General features: G+C 39.5%; 1 protein-coding gene across 6 annotated transcripts in view; it reads left to right on the top strand.

The window, feature by feature from the left end:
* ASCC1 (activating signal cointegrator 1 complex subunit 1) overlaps positions 1-7522 on the top strand; it is an 87685-nt gene that overhangs the window by 79821 nt on the left and 342 nt on the right. For 5 of the 6 annotated variants that reach the window (XM_010984188.3, XM_031461100.2, XM_031461101.2 and 2 more), the window contains exon 11: positions 35-4882. The gene's annotated coding sequence lies outside the window, so the exon portion shown is untranslated. Of the gene's footprint in view, positions 1-34; positions 4883-5886; positions 5977-7522 lie in introns of those variants that run through there. The other variant, XR_004139607.2, reaches the window with a different exon arrangement.

Consider the following 7522-nt stretch of genomic DNA (forward strand, 5'->3'; position numbering starts at 1 on the left):
TGCCTATAACCTTTGGCGTGTTCATCTTTCACAGGGTCTGCCTTTCTTTCCAAAGCTCTTCTCCGGAAATGTACCTCTGAAGCCCACTGGAGCTCACATTCGCGTTATTCCTTCTATACCTACTGATTTTGCCCCCACCATTGAACTCTTTTGTATTAATAATTAGAATTACAGATGTGTGATCTTATTAATCTCTGTACCTAGGTCAAATGTCTACAGTTTCTAGAAGGTTTGTATTTTTCCCTTTCTCCTTGTACTCTTAACTTTTAATCACTACCCAAAAATTTTTTTTTTATTGTGGTAAAAAACAGATAACATAAAATTTACCCTCTTAATCATTTTTTAGAGTACAGTTCACTAGTGTTAAGTATATTTGTCTTGTGAAATATCTCCAGGGCCTTTTCATCTTAAAAATCTGAAATCCCCTTAAACAACTCTTCTTTCCCCTCTCCCCCAAGCCCTTGCTAACTCCCATTCTGCTTTCTATTTCTGTGGATTTGACTACTTGAGATACCTCATATATGTGGAATCATACAGTATTTGTCTTTTTGTGACTGGCTTATTCTGCTTAGCGTAATGTCCTCAAGGTGCATCCATGTTGTAGTGTGTGACCGGGCTTCCTCTTTAAGGCTGAATAATATTCCACTGTATGTGTATACAGTTACCCCTCAGTTTCCCTGGCTTCCAGGACCTCCCTCCATATCTGGATGTTAAGTCCCTTATATAAAATGGCATAGTATTTGCATAGAACCTATGCATACCCTCCTATATACTTTATTTTTTGTGGGGGGCGGGAGGGAGGAGGTATTATGTTTGTTTGTTTGTTTGTTTGTTTAATAGCAGTACTGGCGATTGAACCCAGGACCTCGTGCATGCTTGCTCTACCACTTGAGCTATATCCTCCCCCTCCTCCTGTATACTTTAAATCATCTCTAAATTATTTATAATACCAAATACAGTGTAAATGCAAGGTAAATAGTTACTGGCACACAACAAATTCAAGTTTTGCTTTTTGTGACTTTCCGAAATTTTTTTTCTGAATATTTTTGATCTGCAGTTGGTTGACTCTGTGGATATGGAACCATGGATATGGAGGGCCCAATGTACCATATTTGTTTACCAGTCTTCCATTGAGGGAAACTGGGTTCCTTCCACCTCTTGGCTATTGTGAATAGTGCTCTATGAACATGGCTGTCCAAGTATCTCTTTGAGACCCCATTCTCAATTCCTTTACTACTCAGAATTTTATCTTTAACAAAGTAAGTTAAAATTTTTACCCTTTACTTTGATCTGTCCTTTTTCTTCTGAAGTTGGTACCTTTTGTGTTTGTTAGTATCCTGTTCTTTCACCCTACCCTAACCCTCCCCTTCCCATGGCACTGATGGACTTGCAGTACTGTAGCTCTTTTCTGTTCCTGTTTATTTCTCCGGGCAGCAGCATTTGAAGCAATAATATCAGCAGGGCTGTGAGAGTGTCAGCCACAGAGGGCACTCCTTCCTTGCTGCAGGCCAGCGTGGGGAGGGGGGCTCCCAGCACAGCTTTGCCCTGCCCATCAGCTCCAGCCCACTGTCCCCTCTGTCTTCCCCTCCTCACAGCCTGTCTGCTTCCTTGGCCTCTTTCTCTTTTTCTGTCTCCTTCATTCCTATTCTTACTGTCTGTTTGAGAAGTCTGATTCAGAACCCCGTGTGCTAAGGCCACGACATGGGAAGGACTGTGTATGACACTCAGAGATTTGTTTTTCAGTGTGATTGCACAGATCATTTGTGAATAAATGCATTTCTGGAGTAACTGTGTTTTTCTTTTAGTGTTATAATACAGTTTTAGTTTGACCCCTTAGTCAGTGTGTGTTGGCATACCGTGCTGCCATCACTTACTCATTGGCAGAGCTCTATTATTCATCCAGGACTTACATATTGGTGCCTGCAGGGTTGGTTTTTCCAAAAGAGCTTTCTGCTGGGAATATTCATTATTTATTTAAGTTGAGCTTTTGCCTTGCTCACTGCTGATTGTTAGATGGCGTGTGGGAATGAGTGCTCCCAGGGATAGCACTGAATAGTGAAGTCAGCTGTGGAGTCCAGTGCCCTTGTCTCATCTCGGTGCTGCTTCTTGCTTACTGGTTGCTTTCTGACAGCTGCCATTGGGCAGCCTTGGCCAGGAAGAAAAGATATCTTCTTTTGGGTATCAGAGGTATGACTTGTGTTTTTAGTAAATTAAAAAAAAAAGTTTTGTCTTTGGAAAATGTAACTTTGTATATCAAATACTAAATGCTTAACAGAATCGGAAATTGTGTTATTTAGTATTTAAAGGTAACCATGCATTTAAGGCCTTACCATATTGTTAAGTAGTTTTTCACAAGTTATTTGCTTTTTCACTGTCATTCTGTCCTGATTGTACCGTGTTTTCCAGCAGCTACGTGATATGGTGACATCACTCTGATGGTTAATGGAGTGTGTGTTTGTGTATTTTTGTGTTTTGTAGAATTTTGTAAGTGGGTAGGTATTGGTAGAATTGAAAATAAATTTTTATGTTTTAAATTTTCTTTCTAGAAGCCAGTTGATAAATTTTTGAGACTGTAACTAAAGAAAGTACAGTTTTAACTACTGTTGTAGAAGGGGGCATAGCAGGTGTTTTTGATGTAGAACTTTTAAGAAAGAGCAACAGTATTAGCAAATAATTTTTGATGAGGCTAAAAGAATTTTTCAGGATTCTAGGCCTCCTCTCCAAACTGTAATGGAGTAAAGGTTGGAGGATTTGCTTCTGTGTTTATAATCCAGTCTCTGTTAGTACTACCACTTTGCAACTCATTCTGCACTGAAATCGCGTTAAATTGCACCTAACATCGCTCCAGCTGGCTTTTCAGTCACTGACTTCACCCTCAACATCTCTAAGCGGAGGAGGGAAAAAAAAGTCTCACCACGATTATTACACAAGATCTTTGTTGTTATATAATGAACTTTGTTATGGAGAATAATTTTTATGTTTTTTTTTTTTTGGATGGGGCACAATGACTTACCCCCAAATGAACTTCATACCTATCATAGAGACATGATCAGCATTACTGATCATGGCTATTTTTTAAGTGAGCTCCAGAGTTTACTAAACTGGATTCTGATGAGAATCCAGCTTCATAATGATACAAAAGTTGGTTCAGCGTTGCTTTTGCTCTGTGCCTTTTTCCTGGAGGCAAAAGGAACCTGATGGCACTAGAGGGGTATTGAGATAAGGAACATCTCTCCGATTCTCTCTTGATGCCTACAGGGAGATGGATGGCCAAGCCCAAGGATGCTATCTGTAGGTGAGGAAAAGGGCTGCTCTTGTGGTTGTTTACCTATAGCTTTTTTGTTGCAGTTAATAAAATGATCTCTTAAACAAAGATTAAAATAAGTTCACTGTGTGAAAAATCAAGCTTATACACATTATACTTTATGCCTTTTTTAGAGTGTATTTTATACTTCAGTTTAAATATTTAAAAAATAAATTCCCTCATCCAGAGGTTACTCTGAATATATTTAAGCACATATATCATATCATTAGGTGTTTTTTTTTTTTTTTACAAATAACAACAGCTAATGTTAGCAGAATGCTCACATTTGTCATTTATTTGTATATTAATTCATTAAATCTTTACAAGCCCACTTAAGTTAGTGTTATCATTATCCTCATTTTAGAAACTAAGGTTTAACAAGGTTAAGAAATATGCCTGAGGTTATACAGCTTGTATCTGTTCTTAAAATGTGGTCTGTGGACACTTGGGAGTCCCTAATATCCTTTGCGGAAGAGGTGAGGTCCTACTATTTTGATAAAAATATTAGGATACAACTTGCCTTTTTCACTCTAATTCTCTCCTGAGTGTATAATGGAGTTTTCCAGAGACTGTGTCATATAGTAACATCATCACACTGATGGTTAATGGAATACTATGTTTGTTTATTTTTGTGTTTTCTAGAATTTTGTAAGTTGGTAGGTTTAGGTTATAGATACGTGTTTTTAGAGATTAATTCCGTTTGCTCTCAGTACTTCTGTGCTCTTACTAGCTATTTCCAGTTACACCTGCTTTTATGGGCTGAATTGTGTCCCCTGAGAATTCATATGTTAAGCCCTAACCCCCCAATACCTCAAAATGTGGTTAGAGATGGGGCCTTTAAAGAGGTGATTAAGTTAAAGTGAGGCTGAGGCTCTTAGGGTGGGCCCTAAGCCAGTCTGACTGGTGTCCTTACAGGAAGAGGAAATTTGGACACACAAAGAAACATTGCACCCCTAGTTCCCAAGATCAGCCCCCTGGGTCTGTCTGCAAGAAAGTTTGGTGATGGTATTGCCTAGCAGCCAGTGATTGGAAGGGTCTGAGAATTACACTCAAACTGACATTGAGAACAGATAGGGCCAGACTGAGGAAGTTCCTTCTGCCTCTGCCCTGATCATCAAAGCCCTTGAGGAATGACCAAGAGACAGAAAAACATTAAGTGCAATGGAAATAATAATTTTTGATGAGATTGTCAACATTGCCCACCAGATGTGGCACTTACCTTTAGCTCGAGAACTGTCTGGAACCATTAAAGAGATCCCAGGGACTGCCCAGTCTGGACTGCAATGTTGATGGTCGCCACCATCGTGACGTCATGGATGACACCAGTGGTGGTGCGGTGGAATGCTCAGCTAGTTAAGAACAACAAGGAAAATTCTTCAATAAAGGATCATTTGACAACAACAGCAAAAAACCATCAGTTATGTGCATGCACAGAGGAAAGGCCATGTGTGACACAGCAAGAAGGCAGCCATCTGCAAACCAGGAAGAGAGGTTTCTCAGGAGAAACCAAATCTACCAACCCCTTAATCTTGGACTTCTAGCCTCCAGAACTTTGAGAAAATAAATTCTGTTGTTTAAGCCGCCTGGTCTGTGGTATTTTGTTATGCCAGCCCTAATAAACTAATAAACTTGCTGTAATGCCAAATCTTTTGAGCCAGATGTTAAAAAGAGATTGGCAAAAATGTGAAACAATACCGCTCTTACTAATTTTGGGGGTAATATGGTTGTTTTTCATACAATATATTTTGTTAATATGTAATGGATTCTGTATTGTTATTTTTAAATAAACTTTTTTTTTTAATTCTTAAGGTTTTTTTTAAAGATTTTTTAGAGCAGTTTTAGGTTCACAGAAAAATTGAGAGACAGACTTAGTTTTATTTTCTAGTACAGTGTATCTTTGTCTATACTGTATATCTCACATAAACAAAACAAACATTCTTTGGGGTCTTCAATAATCTTTCGGTCTACAGGACTCCTGAGACCAGTAAGTTTGAGAAGTGCTATACTGTACTAATACTTCCCTTCAAATGGGATCATATTATACATGATCTTCTATAAAGAGCTTTTCTTACCCAGAAGTATGTAGTGGATCATAATAGTTGTCAGTAGGTACAGATCTACACTATTTTTATGTCTGCACAGTAGCCTATTGTGCGTAATATAACTGAACTAGTGTTGATCCCTAACTAATGGACTTTGATTTGGTTTCCAGGTTTGGCTGAAAGAAATAATTCTGGATTGAACATCTTTGTGTGTTTGTCTTTTTATGCTGGTGAGGTCATCTAGAAATGGGATTTAATGATTTTAATGATACGGTTAAATTTAAATTTCTTATTTGGAAGCTGAGGTTCATGCCTCCATTTTGTATTACTAAATATTAAATGCAAATGGAAAAAAAGCATAAAACATACATGCCATTTAACAAATACAGCCAGCAGCTTTGAGGCTGTTTGAAAAGGCTGACCTGCCAGGTAAGTCTCTCAAAAATTAGGAAAACCTTTTTTCCTTTATAAACTATAGTTATTGTCTATTTTCTACAACTCTTTTCAACCTCATCTGGGAATCTGGATGTTCTCTCCTAGATGGCTTTACTGTTGGCTTAACAGTCCTGGACTGTTCATTTACTTCAAGCCTGGGGCTAATACTGACCCAACTTGAAGGTGCTACAGAAGGTGAGTCCCATTGAAGGAGCTGCCCAGGAGTGTGGGAAACATTTTGATCTTAAGGGTTCTGAAAACAACTGTAGTCTTATTGATGGGCATCTTGTCAGTGCCTTTCCAAACTCTTTATTGGACAACTTTAGTAATTCCAGAAGACCAGGGACTTTATTAGGTTGTCCTGGAACAGGAGAGCTATGATATCTAGGCCCTACCTCCTCAGTGACTTGGAGACACATAATTAGCTTTGCTAAAAGACCAGGATTGAGATAGGAAAAGATGGCAAATGTTAGTACTATTCAGAACTATGGGACATTGTAGCCTTCACGTCTCAACCTGAGGGAAGAATATTTTTTAATGCCCACCATGCCCAGGCACTTAGTATGTAATTGTGTACAGGTTTAAAAGCAATCTTCTGAGATAGATGGTACTATTTATAGATAAAAAAATAGATTAGGTAATTTGCCCAAGATCCCAGCTAGTAAGTGGGATTCCATCATCAGTCTGTATGACAAAAAACTCTGCTCTCCACTATATACTGCTGCTGTGAACAACCGGGCGAGGCTGCTTCATTTACTGAGATTTAAGACCTCAGTGGCCAGGACCTCATTGCAGCACCACCTCTAAATCCAACTGCAAAGGAAAAAGGAAACACGGAAAGGAAGCTATTGTTTTCTGTTTTCCCAAGGGGACCCCAGCCCAAGCCATTGATGCATTCGGAATTCCCAGGCAAGCCAAGACTCAGGGTGACCATGAACCTTGTAACCTGTGTTTTTTCCTATCGATTAAAATCATGTTTTTCATTGCCTTTGTTTTTTTTTTAATCACGGCAGGCAAGGTTTTTTGTTTTTGTTTTTGTTTTAGTAAAAACACAGTCTAAGGCTTGGGTCCCAAAATTTCAATATGTTTTGTCCTGTCAGATTACCTGTTTCCTCTTCAGTTTATTTGTGATGTAAACCTCACCCCATTTCTGCTCTGATCCTGGGACCATGCCCAGCTTCCAGCCTTCCCGGCCAGTATGTCAGCACATTTCTAAAGGCAGTGATAAGGATCACAATTTTAACAAAAACCTAAACACCTCGAACGAAATCAGCCTCCCCACCACCACCCCCTCTCCAGTGGCTTATTAAAATCAACTTGAAATCAAAACCATAGCAAATGTCCTTTTTCTGAATTTGTAGCCTCAAGGTGGATGAAATGGTCAGATATTTGCCTTTTAGGGTTGCCTTAGGAAGAGCTAACAAAAGGGGTGACAGTCCTTAAACAGCTGCTTGAGGAGGACATCTGCCTCTGTTTTACCAGCTATTCAGTGCTCAGGGCTTGCCTTGAAAAGAGCATGAGGCAGCCAGTTGTTACATGGCTTTTGTCTTAACGAAGACACCCATTACTGTCGAGCCATAACGTGCAGGAAGCCAGCTGTCAGGGCTGTGGCGCAGGCCCCTCTGGGTGGGAGGCAAGGGGGGGGGGAGAGTGTCTGTGGCCAAATTCCCTTTTAGACACCTGAGCCTGACTGGCTTTGTAACCAGAGAGTTTTGTGTCATGTCCCTACTTCCATCTTCCC

This window comes from Camelus dromedarius, chromosome 8 (genome assembly GCF_036321535.1).
Source record: "Camelus dromedarius isolate mCamDro1 chromosome 8, mCamDro1.pat, whole genome shotgun sequence".
NCBI classification, from domain to species: Eukaryota; Metazoa; Chordata; class Mammalia; order Artiodactyla; family Camelidae; genus Camelus; species Camelus dromedarius.